Source organism: Oryctolagus cuniculus, chromosome 3 (genome assembly GCF_964237555.1).
Source record: "Oryctolagus cuniculus chromosome 3, mOryCun1.1, whole genome shotgun sequence".
NCBI lineage: Eukaryota > Metazoa > Chordata > Mammalia > Lagomorpha > Leporidae > Oryctolagus > Oryctolagus cuniculus.
This window is the reverse complement of record NC_091434.1, coordinates 18,565,978-18,588,229: the sequence shown is the minus strand read 5'-3', so window position 1 is coordinate 18,588,229 and position 22,252 is coordinate 18,565,978. Positions and strand designations below refer to the sequence as shown.

The 22,252-nt window shown below is 40.2% G+C and overlaps 1 long non-coding RNA gene across 2 annotated transcripts; it reads right to left on the bottom strand.

The window, feature by feature from the left end:
* Positions 1-247: 247 nt before the first annotated feature.
* LOC103348886 (uncharacterized) lies at positions 248-22,107 on the bottom strand. 2 transcript variants are annotated; one of them, XR_007920273.2, is made up of 5 exons: positions 21,904-22,107; positions 8,282-8,376; positions 7,989-8,141; positions 6,133-6,282; positions 248-559 (listed from the first exon to the last, which is right to left on the bottom strand). It is a non-coding gene; the product is annotated as an uncharacterized lncRNA (long non-coding RNA). The 2 variants fall into 2 exon arrangements; XR_001793671.3 differs by lacking the exon at positions 6,133-6,282.
* Positions 22,108-22,252: the final 145 nt, after the last annotated feature.

Genomic DNA, 22,252 nt, shown 5'->3' with positions numbered 1-22,252 from the left:
GGCAGACTTTTACAAAGTGAGCTAATAGAACTTCATAGATAATGCTGGAGGTTAACTGATCTGTTTTTCTCTTCTGTGATTTCCTTGCTTTATTTTAAAAACATGAAATAGGAGTTTATAGTCTCCGCAGCATTCGTCACTGCTTCTACAGCCTCCCAGGAAAGCAGGATCCATAAAATCGTGGACATAAAAAATAATAACACTTTCCAAATGCTAGTTAATAAAATGCTCCACCTCTTTAGGAGAAAGAGATATTTTATTTGTATTCATTAGGGTGACCTAACCACTCGCTAGTACAGTTTATTATACCTCTCCTGTGTGATGTAATGGCTTGAGCACATGAAAATAAAGCATGCTGATTGTATTGCTTTTCTCTCTCCACATATGTAAAACACAGGTGCCCTTTGTCTCTTCCTTTCCCGTGCTTCCCTTTTGATTTCCGCCTCTTCCTCCAGTCTCCTCCCCTCTCCCCTTTCCTCCTCCTTGCTCTGCTCACCAAGGACTCTTCTGAACAGCAATTCCCGTTTATTTTCTGAAGCAATCTTGCTGGTTACAGCCCCTGTGAGATTACAAGAATGAGTTAGGTTTATATTCCTGTTGTCATTTTGACATCGTGAGTTACTTATTACTCACCTCAACTGGTTTATGTTGACCTAAAGACCTTTTCTTTTTGTAAGAGTGTATTGTTTTATAACTAGTAAGTAAAGAAGAAATAACCGTAACTAATGAAACTGGAAACAAAGAATGAATATCTGATTCCAGGAAAACTGAAGGGGGAAGGAGTGTTGCCGTTAAAATATGATACTGCTCTGAGCCTATTGTGGTGGACATTTTTTGTCACTGTCAATCACTTTGCAATCTACAGGGCAATAAGTCTCCATAATAACTGCCAACTCTAGTCAATATATTTGCATCATTTTACTTTAGAGGCTTATGAAATGCAAATGAAAAGTCTACTAATAATGCTTCTTATTTAATTAGTTCTGCTTGATAGATATTCTTTTTTCTTCAGCAAAATCTTAAAAATAAGAATTCCAATTCCAAGCCTGATGTGGTCATTGGCCCAGTCTTTGTCTTGAAGTCCCATTGCTTTGAATCAGTGGTTAAGAAGACAGGAGTATGACATGAGAAATGATTCTTTTTCTTGAAAGAAGGAGAACTATCCAGAAATCTATCACTCAGTGTACTACTGAAAACCCAGAGGATAATATATTCTCATCAGCTTTTTAAAGCAACTTTAGGGGATGGCATTGTGGCATAGCTGGTTAAACCACCAACTGCATCTCATATAGGAACTGGTTCAACTCCTGGCTGCTCCACTTTTGATCTAGCTCCCGCTTAATGTGCCTGGGAAATCAGCAAAAGACGGATCAAGGGCTTGGACCCCTGCACCCATGTGGGAGATTCAGAAGAAGCTCCAGACTCCTGGCTTCAGCCTGCCCCAGTCCTGGCTGTTGCAGCCATTTAGGGAGTGAACCAGAGGGGGAAGACCTCTCTGTTTTCCCCCACCCCACCATGTAACGCTGCCTTTTGAATAATTATAAAAATCTTTAAAAGATCATTTTTAACAGTGTCTTTTGCAGATGGATGTTGTGTTTCCCTATGAAGTCACAGCCATCCACCGTGAATGTCTTGCTCTGTTACTCTATTGAATCTATGTGTATGTTTATCCAGCACCCCCCATCTTGGAAAAAGGCTGCTCTCTCACTCCATAGAAATTCTGCTTATGCTTGCATATATTATAGGTAATTGACAAAGGTCTGGCTGATCAGAATATCCCATTACCCCATGCAGAGTTATAGAGAGAAGCTGCGCAGCTGGTTGGTTGTAGACCCCAGGATTATTATCTAGGATCTTCTTTGAATTCTAGAAGGAATATCATTCCTTACCAGCTTCCTGTATTTTTTTTCTTTGCACAGAATATGACCTTGTATCAGTATTGTCAAAAAGCTGAGGGAGTTGGATCACACTTCAAGAAATGTGGGTTAAGCCCTGAAGATCATAGACAATCATGAGCAACATACATTACACGTATGTGACTTTAAAAAGCCTTTTTTATAGAACATCCCAACATATTTCATGTCTTTGGACAAATGTAGTGGCATTCTTCCATTTTCCTTTTTCTTTTATAATGCTTTTATAGATACAGATTTCACTTGAAACCAAAAAAAAAAAAAAGACTTTCTAAAAAAATTAAGCTGCTCTTCTAGAACAAACTAGAATTTTTAGTTGTTATTTTTTATTTATTTTTTTTGCTAGACTTCCTCACACTCCAGTACTCTACTTGAGTCTCAAAACCATGCTATACAAACCTGTGTCTTTGCAGGAAAAGGAAAGCATTCAAAAAAATTAAGACATTGAATGACTAAACATGTAATAGGCATCCCTTTAGGCGTAATCATTCCTTGTAATATAAAGCTCCATGTCATCAGTATCATTGAGATTATAATTTTTTTAAAGATTTAATTATTTATTTGAAAGGCAGAGTTACAGAAACAAAGAGGTAGGGGGAGAGAGAGGTCTTCCATACACTGGTTAACTCCCCAAATGGCCGCAACGGCCAGAGCTGGGCTGATCCAAAGCCAGAAACTGGAGCTTCTTTCGGGTCTCCCATGAGGATTCTACTGTTTTCCCAGTTCATAGCAGAGGGCTAGATCAGAAATGGAGCAGCTGGGACTCAAACTGGTGCCCATATGGAATGCCGATACTGCAGGCAGTGGCTTTACCCGCTACGCCACAGCACAGGCCCCAAGATTATCATTTTCATTAATATGATTATATGGAAGTGAGTGGGTAGATGGATAGATGGATAGACATATGGGTGACTGAATGTAGATATGTATTGATGAATGATATAATAGTTGCAATAGATGGTAATGCCACAATGGAGGATAAGATTGATGTGCCAGCGACATTGGAGTCAGTCCCTAAAAAAAAGAAGTTGATTTAAGAGAAAAGTAAAAATAGCAGACATGGAATCAGGAATACCTTTCATCTGCTTCCCCTTTGTTGAGGGATGCATCTGTCACAACCAATTTCCTCCTTGACTTGTATTAAATAGATATTGCTACTGCTGAAAATAAGGGTGGACCCATTTTGGGCATTAAGATACTGCCACCCACATCCATATGTGCTAATTTTTTCCCTGCCAACACATGTCTTTTGAATCTTGTGGGCTTTGTGCTAAAGTAAAAATCAGGCAGGATATTCAAGGAATGTAGAAAAAATATTCAGAAACTCGCGGGCTTGTGACTTCTCACAGGAAGTTTTGGTTTCTGCTTTCAAATAAACCTGTTCAGGTGCTGCTTAGAGGCTTACAGATTAGGAAAAGCAATTCAAAATACAGCAATTGCTTTTGTAATTAAGAGTGTGACTTTCTGTTAGAAAATTCCTAAACTTTTAGCAGAACAGTAGGCAAACTACAGGAAGTATCTCGGCGCTCGAATTATTCAGAGAACACAAGAGTCTAAATAGGTTACTTCAGAGTCAGGGAGGATCACACAAAGCAAAACTGAAACCTCTAGATCACACCTAAACCCTCAGGGTAAGTAGGAACAAAGCACAGACTATATTTTTCTATGGCATCTGGGTGTAAACCTTTTTTCTCTCTTCGCCAGAAACCATATTGTTTATAGGCATGTTTTACTGGAAATCTGCTGCTTCTCACAATGTATCGTGCACAACTATCTTAGTAAAACCACATCTGGAAATGACAAGCACACAGTTGTAAATCTGAAGTCAGTGTGTTGTTGTAATAGCTCGCAGCCACAATATGGCTGTCATGCAGAATGCCAAAGAGAGTTGCAAAGACAGAGGCCAGCTGTAGCTACTGAACTGGATGTTATTTTTCTGAAAGGATAGGACGAGGTTTAATAAGAGGCTTATAATGTCTCCTGTCAAAATACCTAATATACTGGGGTGGCATTGAACTGATTGTCTCTTGGACAAATCAATTATTTCAGAAACCTTGGCAACCAACTTCAATTGACCAAGTGTGATTCATTGTGTGGTATGAAAACGGGTAGAAATCCACTGAATTGTAGCCTTCTAGAGTCAGGCTGGGTCCTAGGGGCCATCTAAATTGAATGTCTTCTGCAATAATGAACCTGCCTTCAGAGAGTCTCAGAATGCCATCTTCCACTATCATCTTGAACATCCCAGCTGTTGTCAGTCCTGGAGGACTGATGTGCTCCCCAGGAAGATTCCAAACAAGCTAAGCCTGAATTTTCCCCAATGTTGTGGTTTGAACGTGTTCTTTCCGAAATGTGGACGTGTGATACAAGGTGGAAATGTTAACGCCGATGTGATACACGAAGAGGTGGGGCCTGTAAGAGGTGATTAGGTCATGAGGGCTCCTCCATCAGGAATGTGATCAGGGCCCTCGTAAACTGCTTCTCCCAACAAGCAGGTATTTTCCCCTTCCATGCCTTCTCTTATGTAAGGACTCATTTTTCTCTTCTGGATGATGCAGCAGCAAAGCACTGTCTTGGGCCCCTCACGAGACACCAACCTGCGGGCACCTAATTTTGGACTTCCAACCCTCGAGAACTGTGAAATACAAACTTCTGTTGTTTTACGTGTGTGTATGTGTGTGTTTGCGCACGTGTGCGTTTAATCTGTTTGAAAGGCAGAGAGACAGAGAGAGAGGGAGGGAGAGAAAGAGATAGGCAAACAAAGAGATCCCCTATCCACTGGTTCATTTCCCAATTCTTGCAATGGCTAGAGTTTGGTTAGGCTGCTGCTGGGGCCCAGGAATTCAGTCCCAGGTTCTGGGTCTCCATGTGGGTGGCAAGTTTAAAATCACTTGAGCTGTCACCCTCCCAGGATACACATTATCAGGAAGCTGAAATCATGAGTAGAGCTGGAACTCAAACCCAGGCACACTGATTTAGGATGTGGGTGTCCCAAGTGGCATCATAAATCACTGTACAAAACACCTGACCAATCAAGGCAAATCCTTATTTTTATTATTCAAATCATGATTAGATACTAGTATAGACACTGTGTGTGTGTGTGTGTGTGTGTGTGGTTTGCCTTTTAAAATGACTTATATGCATGGTAATATCTCTAAGCCTATGTCTATCAACAGGTGCATATACTCTGTTCCTAGCATATTCTTTATACCTTCTTTTCTCTCTCTCAGAGGAATAGTGACAAAAACCACAATGTGACCTAACTACATTTTCCTGTGGCTCCCATTCCACCTTATTCTCATTTCCATGGAGACATCTCTCTCCCATTATTAATGCTTTCTCTTTTATTTTCACCATTTGAATTTCTTTTTTTAAAAAAGTCTTTTCTCCTTGCTTTCAGTCTTGTATAAATCCTTCCTACATGATAGAATTTTCAAATGAATTATATAGGCTAGTGAATCTACCAGAGTTAGGAAAATAAAGTCAGCTTGTCTAACTAGTGCTCTTGTGAAATCTGTGGGGTTTAGGCAACATCTTTGATTCCTCAGAATTCCCAATTTCAAAAAGAAATCCCAGTCATACAAGGCCCTCCATCAGCATCTATCAAGCAAATTAATGGAAACAGGAAGTAAATCAGTTTAAAAAAAAAAGTATAAGGGCAGGCATTGATCTGATAAATAAGACATCAGTTAGAACGCCCGCACACTTTATTGAAATGCCTGCATTTGATGACCGGCTCTTACTCCTGAATCCAGTTTCCTGCTAATTCAGGCCCTGGAAAGCAGTGGTGATGACTCAACTAGTTGGGTTCCTGCACCAGTCATGAGAAACCTGGATTGAGTTCCTGGCTCCTGGCTCCTGGCTCTCTGACCACTGCACACATTTAGGAAGTGACCCAGCAGCTGAGATCTCTGCTCCCACTGAATCTCAAATAAGTAAGATGAACATTTATACACACTAGCTGCCTCCTCTAACTCACATCACAATTTCCTTGCTGTTTCTTTTCTACACACCAGATGCCTCAACAATCGCAATCATCTGCTTTACACCAAGTCATCATTCCAACAGCTTTTTCCTCGTATTCATTTTCCTATTCTTAGTATAAATTTAAACATGTAATCCCAATTGCCAGCATCATGCCCTCAACACACACCCACACACACACACACACACACACACACATCTCTTTTATGGCTCTCATGATGGGAAATCAGCATACGTCTTATCCAGGCTCTGTCTGATTGTATCTTGGTCTCCTTCACTGTCTCTAATTTTTCCAATATAGATTTTCTCCTTGATTACACCTTTCCTAGGTAGCAGACCTGGACTTGTGCCATGTCACATCTTAGTGATATCATAGTATTGCCTTCTGGAGAGGGAGAAAAAAGAGTGAGCAGGAAGAGAGGGAAGGATGGAAAGATTTAGGTAGGAGTTTCTAGTTAGAAATTATCCTTCTAATTGATTCTACAACTTCTTCCTCTCCTCTCTCTACCCTTTGCTTCTCAAAGTGTAACTTCAATACAACCTATGTCAAAATTACTTTAAAATATTGGTAGCCAGGACCTACTAAAATAGACTTCCAGGGATGAGACTTTCAGAATCTACATTCTTTAGAATCAGCCCTTAAGGCATTTGGATCTGGCTAAAAAGCCCATGAGAGTTTCACAGGCATGGAAAGCCAGGACACTGTGGCAAAAAAAAAAAAAAAAAAAAAAAAAAACAAAACAAAAAACAAAAAAAAAAAAAACAAACCACCATGAAAGATCTCTGTGAGTGAGATCCCAGCGGGAAAAACAGGCCATCAAAGAAGGCAGTACCTTTCTCTGAAGGGAGGAGAGAACTTCCACTATGATTATGGCCTTGTCTAAACAAGATCGGAGTTGGTGAACTCAGGAGGCTTCCATAACCTTGACAGCTCATGACAAGAGCCTCGGGTGATTACTGACGTCATATATAAGAGTGTCAATTGTTAAATCAACAACGTGAGTCACTGTGCACCTGTTCTCCATGTAAGACCTCTGTCCTTAATGCGTTGTACTGTGCGAATTAATGGTAAAACTACTACCCAAACAGTACTCTATACTTTGTGTGTCTTTGTGGGTGCAGTCTGTTGAAATCTTTACTTAGTATATACTAAGTAGATCTTCTGTATATAAAGATAATTGAAAATGAATCGTGATGAAGAATGGGATGGGAGAGGGTGTGGGAGATGGGATGGTTGAGGGTGGGAGGGAGGTTTTTTTTGGGGGGGGAGCTGCTATAATCCAAAAGTTGTACTTTGGAAATTTATATTTATTAAATAAAACTTTAAAAACCAGTGATTTCTCATATGATTCTGGTGTCAAGTTAGGTTGCTGGGAGCACCGAACCATATGACACCATATAGAAATGAATAAATTCAAGAAACAATGGGAGAATAAAGGATCAGAAAGTATCCAATCAAAAGTTAGGGCAGCTGTGTCATTCACTGTGGCCTGCAAAATCTACTGCAGCCCTCTCCTCTCCCCATCAAACAAGAGTCCTGTGTTGTGTTTGACTACCTTCTAGGCTGAACACTATTAGCTACCAACTTTTGCCATGCACTAGTACCTCATCCTATATGAGATGACTGTAGCAAGAAGTTCTCTGTGAAGTGGATAACTTTTTTCAACTTTTCAGAAAGTTAATTTGGGTAAGCACAGATCCAACCAAATTATATGATTCCTGAAGTGCTAGTATTTCTAATTAATTCAAAATGCTATGCCTCTATTTTCACATTTATCATCTTACCTTTAACTACTAAATTTTTACATTTTGAATGCAAGTAATTATTTTTGAAGGAAATATAATTGTAAAATTATGTGTCTTAGCAATAAACATACAATTGCTACAAAGAATAACTTAAGGGAGGGGATAATTGTAGATACTTGGTATACAATATGCTTTACTTATAAAGTATTAACCTTTAATCATGGAACTAGTTAATATCCACTAACAAAATTAATGATATTGCTATATAACTATAACTGTAGAATGGAAAGAGCATGATTAATTAACAATCAATGCTGTGCTAATTGATATTTTTTGTTGACATACCTGTTAATTTTTCTCTGTGACTCTTTTGAAAAACATTGGGTCCAGTTCTCTCTCACTCCTTGGTTGCATTTCTTCTTGCATTTTGCAGTGCATTTCTCTGGAGGGATCATGCTGTGGTCTATCCCCTATGCATGAGGAAGGGAAGGGTGAACACTGCCAACAGATATGAGTAAGAAATGCCTTCAAAACCACAACATGGGTAAACCCTACAGTGTACTTATCTGACCCTTAAAATAGATTAACCCATAACATTTTACAACTAATAACCAAGCTCATTAGCCCTGGAGACTTACAGTCCTCTGATTTGCTTTTCTTTTTCTTTTTTCTTTTCCCCCTTCCAAACCAATGCTCTTTGAGTGGCTCCTCAAGGGATAGGTGAGATGATACACTAGGAAATGAAAGTGTGAAGTCTATCAGTGACTGGTAATGCTACAAGCCTGAGATTTCTCATTTGTGGTTCAACTTTGTTTACATTTGAGCTGTTGACACTCTCATTCTGAAACTTCAGAGTCTTGTTTAAGTAGGTGCCCTTTGCCCTCTGTCCTCTTTGGGAAAGTTTTGTTACCATCTCTACTTCTTTTCTCTACTTTCACTAGTTTATTGATGTTTCAGCTTCTAATCTAGTGTTTGGAATATACAGAAAATTTTAATGAGAAAACTGATTCATAACATCATAACAATCATAAAGTCATCACCAGATGTGTCCACTGTTAGCATCTTGAGTACTTCCATTTGGTCCTTTCGCTTTTCTGCCTTTTCAGGGTTGAAACCATACAGTGTATTTCAAATTTTTAAAATATTTCTCTATATTTTATGATACACATTTCATATTTAATAAAAATTAATATTTTGATGATTTCATGATAATCTATAAAATGACAATATCATGCTTTATTGCAATATTTTTCTCAATGGGGAATTTTAGACTTTTTCCAAGGGTATGAATAGCGTATATCTGAAAGTTGAACATGTAGGAAAATACGTGTTTACACGTGTTTAGCTAGTTTATTTTCCTACGACAAAATTGTTGAGAGGCTCAATAAGTGTAAGTACTGGGGCCATCATTGTGGAGTGGCGGGTAAAGCCGCTGCCTACTATGCCACCATCCCATATTGATCCTGTTTGTGTCCTGGCTGCTCCATTTCTGATCCAACACTCTGCTAATAGCCTGGGAGAAGCAGCAGAACATGGCTCAGGTGTTTGGGCCCCTGCCACCCACATGTGAGACCCAGAGGAAGCTCCTGGCTTTTGACTTCAGCCTGGGTCAGTCCCAGCCATTGTAACCATCTGGGGAGTGAACCAAGGGATGGAAGATCTCTCTCTCTCTCCTTCTATAGCTTTATCAAATAAATAAATCTTCCTGTAAAAGTTTAAGTATTTTCATGGTTCCTGATACACATAAAAGATTTTTTAAAATGTTATGGAAAATGAGTATTATGAAAAAACTTTTGCATGGATTTCAAAGTTTTGAACCAAGTAAACTTAGCTTCTAATTCAATTTTCAAACTCAAGTGTGCTTGTATGACTCCTGCCGTTTTCAAGACTTTATGTCTGACATGGCTCCACATTAGTGTGCCCTCATGCAGTCAGTATTTATTTAGGAGAATTGTTAGCTAAAGATAATGGAAAGTAATTGAAGGGAAATTTAAACAGAAGGTGTTTTTTCTTGAACCTTATATTTTGATCAAATATTTTTTCCAAAGATTTATTTGTTTGAATGGCAGAGTGCGGGGGGGGGGGGGGGGGGCGACAAAGTGAGATAGTAGACCTATAGTTTCAGTAACTTCTAAACTATTAATTATGTTATCGTTTTAAAACTGTTCTATGATGAAACAATATTATAGTATGCCACAAATCTATGCATATGTTCTATATTGGCTGAACTACCCAAAGAAGCCAAATTTTTTAAAAGCCTCTGTGTTTGGGAGACTTGTTTTCTTTAAATGTCTGTGAAAGGTAAATTCTTCTATTTAGAACAAAAAAGAGAGAGAAAAAGATCTTTCACCCACTGGTTGGGTTCCCATTAGTCCAAAACCAAGCACCAGGAACTGAGTTTCTAACAGGCGTGGCAGGAATCCAAGCACTTGAACCACCAACTGCTTCCTCCAGATTCATTAGCATGAAGCTGGATTGGAAGCACAGAGCAACCAGGACTCACACTGGCCCTTTGAAATGGGAGTTGAGCATTTTAAGCAGTGGTTTAACCCACTGCACCATAATGCCCATCCCCAAGAAATTATTTTGCATTTGATTAAATTGTATGTGAATTTTTTTTTAATTTGGATTTTCTGACTGAAGAACATGTCAGCTCATTCAATTTTGCATTAGAAACAGTCTCCAGGCCCTCACATCTACTTTCTTTTCTGCTTCTTAAGTGGACACAGACTCTCTTCCTTTGTTCTGATACAAACATTCATGGGGCCTGGACAAAAGATATGCAGTCTTCCTTTTCCTTCCTGCTATTTGTTTCACTTTTATCTGTAACACAAAAGAGATTATCCTGCTATTCTTTAAACCTTTGTGTGCTCTCAAATTCATTCTGTCCTTCAGGTTCCTCTTTTTTTATATTTTCTTTACTTATTTTAACTTATTTGAAAGGCAAAGAGAGAGAGAGAGAAAGAGAGAGAGAGGAGGGAGAGAATCTTCCACCTGGTGCTTCACTCCCCAAGTGTCCACAACACTGCAACACTCACAGTTGGGCCAGGCCAAAGCCAACAGACAGGAACTCAATTCAGGTCTCAGATTGGTGGCAGGGACTTGAGCCATTGCCTGCTGTCTCCCAGGGTGCACATTAGCTAGAAGCTGGAATTGGAAATGGAGTCAAGGCATGAACCCAGGTAGTGTGATTCAGGTTGCAGGTGTCCCAAGCAGCATCTTGACTTGTGTGACAAACACCCGCCCCCCAGATTCTTCTCCAAGTTGCTTAAATTCTCAGATCTCATACTAAGGACACTTCTGGGTGACACTTGTTTCTTCAGGTTACTAGTTTCACCCGAACTGTGGCTGAGAATGACATTCTCAGAGGGGTTCCCACGTCACTGTTCCACAGTCTTGCAGGGGGATGTTTAAGCCACGTTAACGCGTTGCGTGTTGTTCCCCATCTGACACGGTTCCCTGTCTGTTTTCTTTGTGGAGCATGGCTGAGCCCCTCAGCTGAAGTTCCGTCTTGTAAGCAGAGCTGCAAAGCTGAGGCACCACACTACTATTTCCGCGGTGCCCCCCTGGGAAATGGCATCTTAACCCATGGTCCCAAGTTTTCAATTCTGTGCATATTTGAATGACATAATATTTTTCTCAAAGTTGCCATAAGTGATATATTTATTACTCAATTTAAGTCTTTACGAGTGGCCTATAAATTGGATGGTGGGGCCGTGGCTGTTCCAAACCTGCTGGGTTTTGTGTGTCTGACTGGGCATCAGAAGGCAATGAGAGAAGAGTGTAAAACATCAGTCCCTTTATGTTTGCACTAAGGAAAATAACATTTGGCTAATGCAACTGTACCTCAAGCTACGTTTCTTAGGTATGTTTAGAATAGAAGAGCCAGAGCCACTAGTGTTCTGCTGGGCAGCTTCACCAGTCTTCCTTGCAGATGACAAACTGCTGGAATGTAAGGCATTTGGCTTTTTACAAATGCTTTTACTTGAGTTGGAAGCCGTGATCTATGTTTCAGGTCAAAGGCAAGAACACACTTTCCCCTATCTGTTTCCTGTCTCCAAGCGATCAATCATTTGTGTCCCAAGGGAACTGTCCTTCTTGGGCATGTGGCCTGTTTTCCATTGGCTTCTATTATCTTTTGCTAATTAGATTACAGCCAGTATTTACCTTGCTCTGTGGCTTTGAGCCTGTCCCTGCAGTGTTTTTATGTTAGCTTTACAAATGCTGCGCATCAGGCTTTACCCTGGCCTGTTACAGTAAACCAGGCGAAGTGGGGAACTTGACACTCACATATGATTGGTTTTGGGTGGAAAGTGAGAGGGGAAAAGATAAAATTCAATTCATCTTACTTTACATACAGACAGATCTGATTCACCTTTGAAGGTATGTGCTTCAGAGATTTTAAAGATTTTGTCGCCTCGGGACTATTTTAGGTTTTAACATGTAACTTTCACTTTGGATTTCTGTGTTGCTTATACCTAATGAAAATGTGCTCTCTGACATTGAATCATGCCATGTCCCACTGTGGTGCCCAGTTTTCTCGTAAAATACCAGGTTAAATATTGCTTTGAGGTATTTTTAAAGACATGGTTAACATTGAAACCAGTATGATTTGAAAAAGCAGACTATCTGGCCTAAAGAGGGCAGGCTTCATCTTATCAGATTAAGATTCTGGATTCAAGTCCAACATTAATTCCTGCTGACATTTCCAGCTTGCCCTGAAGAGATCGGGCTGTGGATCTCTCCAGTCACATAAGCCAGTTACTTAAAATCTGTCTCCATGTTCGTGTGCATATTCGTGTGTGTGTGTGTGTGTGTGTGTGCCTGTATCCTATGGGTTTCCTTCTCTGGAGAGCCCTGACTAACCCACTCACTCTGCCCCATTCACCTACACTTTTTTAAGTTTCTTCCTAAGATCTTACATTACCAAGAAATATTCTTCTAAATCATTTTATTAATCCAAGCACCATGCTTTAGTTTGTCTTTTGACTTCATAATGATTGATACCTTTATTTCCAGTAAGTAAAAAGTTCATGGTGCTTTCCAATCCAGCTTCCTGTTAATGCACCTGGGAAAGCATTGTAAGACAACCAAATGATTGGGCCCTGCCACCCGTGTGGAAGACTCAGATGGTGTTCTGGGCTCCTGACTTTAGGTTTGACGAGCCCTGGCTGGCAGATGGAAGATATCTCTCTCTTTCTCTTTCTCTCTCTCTCTCTCTCTCTCTCTCTCATACACACACACACACACACAATGCCTTTACAAATAAATCTTTTTATAAAGCTGGCCATGGGGCTTGTCTCTGGGGTGAAGGAGCAATATGGGGAACGCATCACATCTCCAGCGACACTTATGTGAGCTTTCTTTTCAATTCTGACGAAACATCTGTCCAGTGCATCTCTGTTCATAAGGCTTGCATAAGCTTTCCATCGCAGCCCTTCCTGCTGCCCCTCCCCCTCACCATCATCACCACCATTTGACTACTAGTGAGCTCATAAAAGACAGAAAAGACAAGGCTTCATCCAGAGTTAGATAAAAATTTCATCTACAGTCCAGATTTATTTTAGAACTTTTGAAATATTCTGGACCCTCCCAACCAAGACTAATTTCAGGGAATTGGTTATGAATCTATTTTTGAGACTTCTGGCTAAATTGACCATTTCCATCTAATTTCTTCACCCCTATAACTGTTTCAAAATACAGGGTTGAAAGAGCTGAGGTGGCAATAGGTAGGCTACTCAGGGAAGAGTTTAGTAACTCCTTGGTTTCTTCTGAGTATTTCATTATAATTAGTGTGTTAGATAAAAAGCCCAACATAATCTCCATTGTACTGGATAGTAACATGTTCTTCCTGGGTGCAAAGTTACATGATGCTAGAAAAAATGAGAATGTGATACACTTCCTACCTTCACTGAAATTCCATCTTGGTGGAGAAGAGATAGCAGATAGTCTATGAGGATGGTTCCACAGAAGGACTTTCACTGTTAAAACTTGACAAGCCCCAGGCAAGAGGCAGTGAGCTGTTTATCCTTAAGCCTCAGGAAGAAATCGAGGCCAAGAGGGTGGAGTATAGAGGTGAAGCAGAATTTTGATTTGTGATCAAAGGCTTGCTGGAGTAGATGGAACTCCTAAGAATTGAAAGGTGGGGAGAATTTGCCTAGGCAGAGGAAGAAGGCATTCCAATAGAGAAGAAAGCTCAGCAAGTAGGAAGAAATGAAGCCAGCAGGGAGATATGAGTGGAAATAATGGTTGAGGTAAGACCCAGAAGTTTATATTTAATTCTTTTAACATTACGATCCAGTAGATTTTGAACAGGTCAGTCCTGCCATGATCTAAGGGATGTATCAGTTAGCCAACAAAAATGTTGAATAGGTAATGGGATGGACTAGAGTCTGACAGAGCAGCTATTTCACTAATTATAGTTTGAGGATACTAAGGGAATAGCAGAAATATGGTAGTATTATCAAATATGAGGAATGTGTCAAAGCTAGAGCTGGCAGAATACTGTATCTGACTGGGTAAAGTTGACTTGATGATGTGATCAGATCTGGAGACTGGGTCACTATGAAATCACTCTGTGTGTGTGTGTGTGTGTGTGCCTTTCCCTCTCTCCTTGTCACTCTGATTGTCAATTGGGCCTCCAGAACTGATGAAGACTCAAGACAAAATGAAGTTAGAGGTGAAGGGACTCTGCAATTTATCTCAGGAAATAGATTTACAAACAAAGAAGGATTAGACCTACTTGATGTGTCTCTGGGTCTTTTTTACAGAGTTGTAAGTTCTTGCTAAATGTCATTGAATTAATCTTGCAGGAACTTATGTAGGTGTCATGTGTTAAGCATAGTATAAGCCAGTGAATCATTAACTGGCAGGAGCCTCACTACTTCTGTGGCTCACACACCTGTTTCCTAGACTGCTCTATCACTTGAGAGTTAAATGAGCTCCTTGTATTTATGTTTTGTAAAGCACTTTTGGATGCTAGAGGATTAAACACACAATAAGAATGTCTAGATCTCAACAATAAAATCATAGCTTATCCTTGCAATATTAAATACTCTAACATACAGGATTTTAAATATAATCTAAGCAAACAAATCTTAGAGCTATCTTTCTTGTTAACTAAAATGACACAAATTTAAATTAATAACTGATATAGCAATAAAGCTGCTAAAAGATAGGATTCATTGTGCATTAAGCTCTAGATGTTTTATTTAGGCTAGAAGTGATTATGTGATAATAGGATAAAGCTTTGCTAAGTGTATAAAAATTGAAATACTCTGTATATCACAGAGGCATATTACATTTGCAGGGCATTAATTTACCTCATTATGCAATAAAATTTTTCTTTTTAAGTGAAATCTCAAGAAGAAATCAATTTGCTGAATGGAACTCAAGATATGCTAACCTTGGATAAGAATCAGCATTTGGCATAAGTTCTATGTCATCTAAATGGCTTTCTGTGGGCCTTTACAAAGAGGAAAAGATTCAAGAGAAATCCTAATAGAACTTGGCAAAAATTCAAGCATTCTATTATATTCACTCAAGACTTTTTTTTCTTAGTAGAATCATACCTAATCTCTAACACCTACAGGCAATGAATTAATCATCAGTTTGAACACAGGTGCTGCTCTATGTCAAAACAGTTTATCGCTATATTGAGACAATAAATTACAGTGAAAAGATACAATTTAGTAATGACTCTAGAAACAATGATTAAAACAATCAAAATCAATGGTACAAGATATCCAACTTTCTTGTTGGTGACTACCTAAGTATGTACATCTGGTGCCACTGTGATGATCTTTGGGTAGCCATGGAAGAAACCAAAAGTGCAATTAACTGAGTTGTTCATGTCAAAGGCTAAAGACTATGACCATCCCTGACTTCGTTTCCTCCACCTCCCACATCTAATCCATCATTCCATCCCTGGAGCTCAGCTGCCAAACCATATCTCAGCTCCACGTGCTTCTCTCAATCTTTACCAAAATATCAGTCCAAGACATCCTTATCTCTTGCCAGAGATGTGGAAATGCATTCTAAATGGGCTCCCAGCTTTCTCCCTTGCCCTATTAGAGTCTGTTTTCCACAACACAGCCAGCAGAATATTTCCAAACTAAATCATTTTATATCATTCTACTGATGAAGCTCCAGGTGACATTCTGCTGTATTAAAATAAAATCCTTGCAATTTTCTGAATCTGGTCAACTTCTCTGTTCTCAACTCAGACCATTCTTTCTCTTCTCTTTATCATTTATCCATGTTGCCTCTCCTCCTTTTCTTCAAGAATTACAAAGTGGTTTCCAATTTAGGGCCATTATGTTTGCTATTCACTTCTCTGGAACATGTTGCTCCCAAATTTTTGCAAAGCCATTTCCATTTAATTAGGTCTTACCTTCAATGTTTCTTTCTCAGAAACATCTTCTCTGACCAACCTAGTTATTTTCTATCCCATTGTTTTCTTTGTATCATTTACCACAAACAATATCTTGTGCCTTGGTTGGTTTGTGTTCTGTTTCCTGGGACTGGAGGCTCCTCATGGACAGGGGTTGGGTCTGCCTTGTCATCATTGTATTCCCAGAGCCAGAACAGTGCCTGAAACCTAGCAGGTCCTCAATAAATGCTGAATGTATTCATTTACTCCAGAATATAAAAATCGAAAGCTACCGTGCAGACTGGAAAAGGTTTCCTAGCCTTCCCAATAGAAATAGGAAAGGACAAGTATTCAACACACTTGCATTGCCTTAATGAGCCTTCATCAAAGACCACTTTTAAACAAGAAAATTCATTTAGAAATGATTGGTTTGCTAAACCTTTTGAATCATCTCTAGGGGCCTATGATTGACTGATGACATTTCACACACCTTTAGAGAGTTGTTCTTAATGTCACTACATTCTCTCACGTACTGTTGCAGCAGTAGATGTTACTATTTGCCATTTTTATTTTTATTCCATCAAGTCATAAATCTAAAAGAATGTTGCCTTTATGGGTGATAGACACTTTATCAATTCTTGCTGTCAGTATTAAAAATAATGTTTGGACTATTCCTCCAGTAGTATATTTAATTCTCTCAATAAATTAATGACTGGCCTCGGTCTCTGACAGAGTAAATGAAAGCCCCTCTGATCTATACAATAAATGAAATGAGCTCCCATCCGTGCTTGCTTCAGGATGCTAAACAACACAGAAAGTACACCTTCAGACTCACAGATTGCAACTGAGGACGCAACCAGGATTACTTACAGCCACAGTCACTCAATTTGCCTTAAAACATTTAAATAAAGCTCCAGTGAAATTGAAAGTTTGTGTTGAGAAGGTGGCGGATGAAACGTGTGGCCCCAAGAAAGGTCACATGGAGAAATGAAAGAGCAAAGCAGAAAATCAAAGCTGCCCAGTTTAAGACCTCCAGAAGCATTAAGTAAGAGAGAATATATTTTGGAATCAATACACGTATTTCAATTTCTCTTAATTGGGAGACATCCGGAGACATTATTTATCTAGGGTACAGCGAGTGTTTTTTCCTGTCCCTTTATTTTATTCTTGCTTCATCTGGGGCATTCCTCCAAAGATCAGTCTCCTTTCCAGAATGATCCATAAAATGTTTAAATGTCAAGGATCAATGACAGAGAATGTGTGGAAATAGAGGTAGCATACAAGTGCATGTGGGGCATGTCAACTTGACAAGGGTATGGGAGGAAGAGGAAGTTACGGTGTTCAAAAGAAAACTGGAAAGTCATCTGTAATATGACTCCTCCTCTATCATACCCTATTCCTCACAATACATAGAATGTGTTTGTTTCGTCTCCAGAATCTCTGTCCTCAGGAATCCTGCCAGTAACACTGTGCTGTTGATCTCCATGTGATATATTCACCTCCTTACTGCAGTCCACCCTGCCCTCTGCTGCTCCCCACAGAGTGCTCTCTATTCCTACAGGTGCATGAATGACCAGTGACTCAGCATTACTTCTTCAGGGATCTTTGTTTTAGCTATCTATGATCAGACCCTTTGTTGAATATAGTATACATGCTACTTGGTTTTGTTTACAAATGCAGCAGTCATTTTCAAAATATCCATGGTTAGCCAGCATGAATCTGAAATACATTAAAAATATATGCAATGGGGCAGATGGTTGACATGGTTGTTAAGACCCTGCTGGGATGCCTGCATCTCACCTGAGACTCCCTGGGTTCAAGTCAGCTTCACTTTCCATTCCAGCTTCTTGCTAACGTGCACTCTGGGAGACAATAGGTGATGGCTCAATGAATTGGGTTCCTCTGACCCACATGGCAGACTCATATGGAGCTCCTGGTTCCTGGCTTCAGCTTGACCAAGCCCTGGCTATGGTGAAACAGTGAATGGGAGTTCACTCTCTGTCTCCCTGTTTCTCTGCCACTCAAATTAGTAAAGTAAATTTTTAAAAGGGCATGTAAAAATGCCCATTTTTTTTTGCTTTAGATCAAATTTGATCATATTAAGTCTCTGCCTTTATAGAGAAGCAAGGATAGAAAATCAGACATTCCTACTCCTGCCCCCATTGTCTCGCCTCACTCCTGATCAATTCACATGAAGAATTTTGATATGTACATGATGCCTGAAACATAGTCACACTATGATTCCCCAGCAATGACAGTGACTGCCAGTGTTCTCCTCACCAAGACCCAGTGTTGGAAGGATATGCTGCTTATTAGCCATATTTGAGGCCAGGAAATCTTTGTGGAGTTGCAACTGTGTCATTTCCACTCCCTAGGAAACAACATTGGAGCAAGGCAATCTCACCAATGAATTCTTTTTAAATTTTTTTTCTCAAGACTATGTTTCTTTCTTTTTTTTTTAAATATTTTTTTTAATTTTTTTTTTTTACAGGCAGAGTGGACAGTGAGAGAGAGAGACAGAGAGAAAGGTCTTCCTTTGCCGTTGGTTCACCCTCCAATGGCCGCCGCGGCCAGCGCGCTGTGGCCGGCACACCGCGCTGATCCGATGGCAGGAGCCAGGAGCCAGGTGCTTTTTCCTGGTCTCCCATGGGGTGCAGGGCCCAAGCACCTGGGCCATCCTCCACTGCACTCCCTGGCCACAACAGAGAGCTGGCCTGGAAGAGGGGCAACCGGGACTAGAACCCGGTGTGCCGGCGCTGCTAGGCGGAGGATTAGCCTAGTGAGCCGCGGCGCCGGCCAAGACTATGTTTCAAACACCAAAACACTAAGGCCCTAACTAACCACCTGGGTCAACAATACAAATGAATGGTTCTATAGCTTTCAGTCAGGCATTATAGGAATCTGGACCTGGCCATTCATGAGAACTTCCTATTCTGTGGCAAAGGGCTTGCTTCCAGGGCAAGCTGTATGCTCTCCTCCAGGGAACAGAGATCTCACCCAGTCAGCTGCTGGGTTCAGCTGTCCCTCCAGGGAGATGGAGGCTGCTTGGCAGAGGAGTTAGATGAATCTCAGTCAAAGCCCAAGTTGGAGGAGGACAGGCTGCAGAGGACCCGGGAGTCCCTTGTGTTTTGAGCTGTCTGATAGCCTAATTGAGGCTCATATGCTGGTGAACTTACATGATCTACTGCAATTTCTCTGACAATATAAGAGCAGCCCCACTTTAACCATTTGTCTGAACATCATCTCCCCACAGAAAAACCTTGCTGTACTCTCTTGTCTATCCAAAGTCTCAGTATATGTAAATGTTGTGATATACATATGTGTGTGTAGATGATAGATGATAGATACTTATGGGATGTGAACATTTTAAGTGGCAGCTTAACCCAGTGAACCACCATTGCTTTTCTCTGTAGTTATTTTAGAATGAATCACAGTGACTTTCTTAATGGAGGATAAAATTACTTCCTGGAGATATCATGTATCTCATTGAAAATTAGCCATATAGTCTAGCAACCAGTGAACATAGATGGTGAAGTGCCTCAGAAATTCTTCTACCTGTGTTTATGGAGCCCGGGACCATACTTCTCACTTGAAAAGAGGGAACCATGCAATCTATTCAGAAAATGACCTTCTGTGGATCTGGTAAGCATAAATCAGTCTGTAAAACTCTACAGAATTATTTTTTAGTTTGGATTTCAGAACACTTTTGATGGGCCCATAGGACACAGGAGGTTTACCAGAGGCCTCTTAGCTTCTTTCACCATCTTCCGCTTTTCACTTTCTCATAGTACTCTGCCATCTTGCACCCTCCTGTCTGCATGCACTGCTCTCCCTTTGCCTATAGTTTTTTCTTCGCCACAAGTAACAGGGAACCCAGATAAGAGAGTATGGGAGGGAAGACAGTGAGGTTGAAATATTTATTCCACCAGCTCTCTCCTTAAAGACTCACTTTGGGCTGTTCTGCTCCCACCAAACCTGCAGCCTCCCTCAAGCCAGCACCTCCAAACCACTGACTTTTTATTTACTCACTACCTTCCCAAGCTTTCGTCCTGGAGTGCAGGAGCAATCAGTCTATTAAACTATCTATAAATAATCCTGATTTGAGTTGTTGCTTTGCCCATTAATTATCCACACCCTAGGATCCTGCTGGATACCTGAGCGACCTGGGATAAAGTAGGGATGAAGGGTGGTCTGCCTCGGGGTATAGACTTGTTCAAAAAGGATAACATCTGCTGTTGCCCACTGTTGTGGAAATGGGGATCTCCTGGTGTGAACAAGTCTGATGATAGCCCAGATTTTGGGGGGAAAGAGGGGCACATGAGACCGATTCATCTGTTCTCAATTACCTTTTAATTTAATCCCACAAATTTTTATCAAGCAACGATTGTGGTAGATGTGATGAGAAGAATGAAAATAAGACATGCCCCCTGCAAAAATTATGGATCAGAGGATAAGGGTTATTGAATGGGGTGAATGGGAAGCCAAATGCAAACTCAGGTTCTGCATTTGAGACACAGTAGTCATGAGAGCCCTCACCGAGTCATTTGAACAAAGTTTAAAGGAGAAGAGAGGGTTCATGGAGAGAGCTGACTCCCAGGAGCCATTTGCAGTTCTATCAATGTGTGCTTGGTTGTCACAATGACTGGGGGAGGAAGAGATGATGAGAGGAGGAGGCACCATTGCTGGTCTTTAGTCCACAGAATCAAGAATCTCAAGCTCATTCGGCAAACAGGACAACCACAGGCAGTGAAGAACTGAAGAACCATCCAACAAAATACCTAATAGCATTCCTGTTGATAAGTAGCAGCAGAAGCAGCAAGTAGAAAAGCCTTGAGACTGGAATATCTCCCACTTACCCATGCACATTTCTTCTTAACTGAAAGCAAGAAATGCTGGGGCCCTTGTGTCTGCATCTTTCCCACATGCCCTGCTGCACAGTGGCTCAGACACCATTCATGCAGTGTGTCTGCCCTTCCACGATGTAGATGTTTATGCCAGGATTGGAGGGAAAGCAGAATATGAGAGTGCACTTGGTGGCCCATTGCACTTGAAGATGAACTTGCTGATGATGACAGATTCTCCTATGGCAGGAAAGTCCAGTAAGAGAACCAAAGATTCTGCCTACTCTAAGCACATACAAAAATAGCTCTTTGTGGAGAGTTGCTTCTTACAGAAACAAGAAAAAGATAAAGCTCTACAACATGTCATTCTCTGAAGGATCTCACTCACTTTTGCTGGAAACTCTGAAAGAAATTAGCTGACATTTTCCTTAGAAAGTTAGGCACAGATTGATCAATAAATGAACTATAACTATACTTGTGGAGAAATGATACAGTTTGCATTTCACCTCTGTCTTCCCCTCCCCCTCCATATATATATTTATGATTCTTTGACAATTAATTCATCCTGATATAGACTTCAGACATACTCTACAAATTTGTTATCTCTTATTTTAGTATAAGCTTCCAAAATAATAGGATAAACATATTAGTCTTTATTTTGACAAATTCAATTTTTTAAAAAATAAATTTCCTTGTGATTTTAAAGTCTATTAAGATAATCCTCCTGTATGTTTTAGCTATTCAGTTATTCTCCCTCTACCCACTGAAATGTTTCAAGCTTGTTAATAATTCCTTATTTTCACACTTTTAAAGAAAAGCAGTATAGCTAGATCAAGCATCACATTTGTGTGCTACATTTTATTTCATGGGTCAAGATCTTGGAAGAAGACCCAAACTGACCCCTATCTAAAGGTGGGTCTCATTCCCTCACAAGGCCCTTTTGCTTCCCAAACTTGCTGGAACCTAAGCCTAGCAATGGGATCCAGTAAATGCAATTTCCATGGTTTCCCGGGTCAGTGTTCCCTTAGCAAGAGATAACTTGTGGTACCTCAACCTGAAGGCTTGAGTTTGTTGTACATCAGAATGTAGGTTTGCGTTGAAATAGGATGTGGATGGCTTCTCCCATCATTTCCTCACTAGTCACAGATACTTTTGGTCCTCTGGTAATTCCTTGATAAACCGCACTCTGAAAACACCTGCAGGATTGGTTTACCAGATTATCCTGCCCCTAATTTGTTCCTTCCAGCACTGAAGGACATAACAATACATCTTCTGGAACATTGGAGATGGAACAGTTCTGCCTTGGCATTCTCATGGTGAACTGGAACTGAGTTAATGAATAGTTCCTGGAAAGACATATTTAATCTTTGCTCACAGCCCAGGAACAACAATTCCAG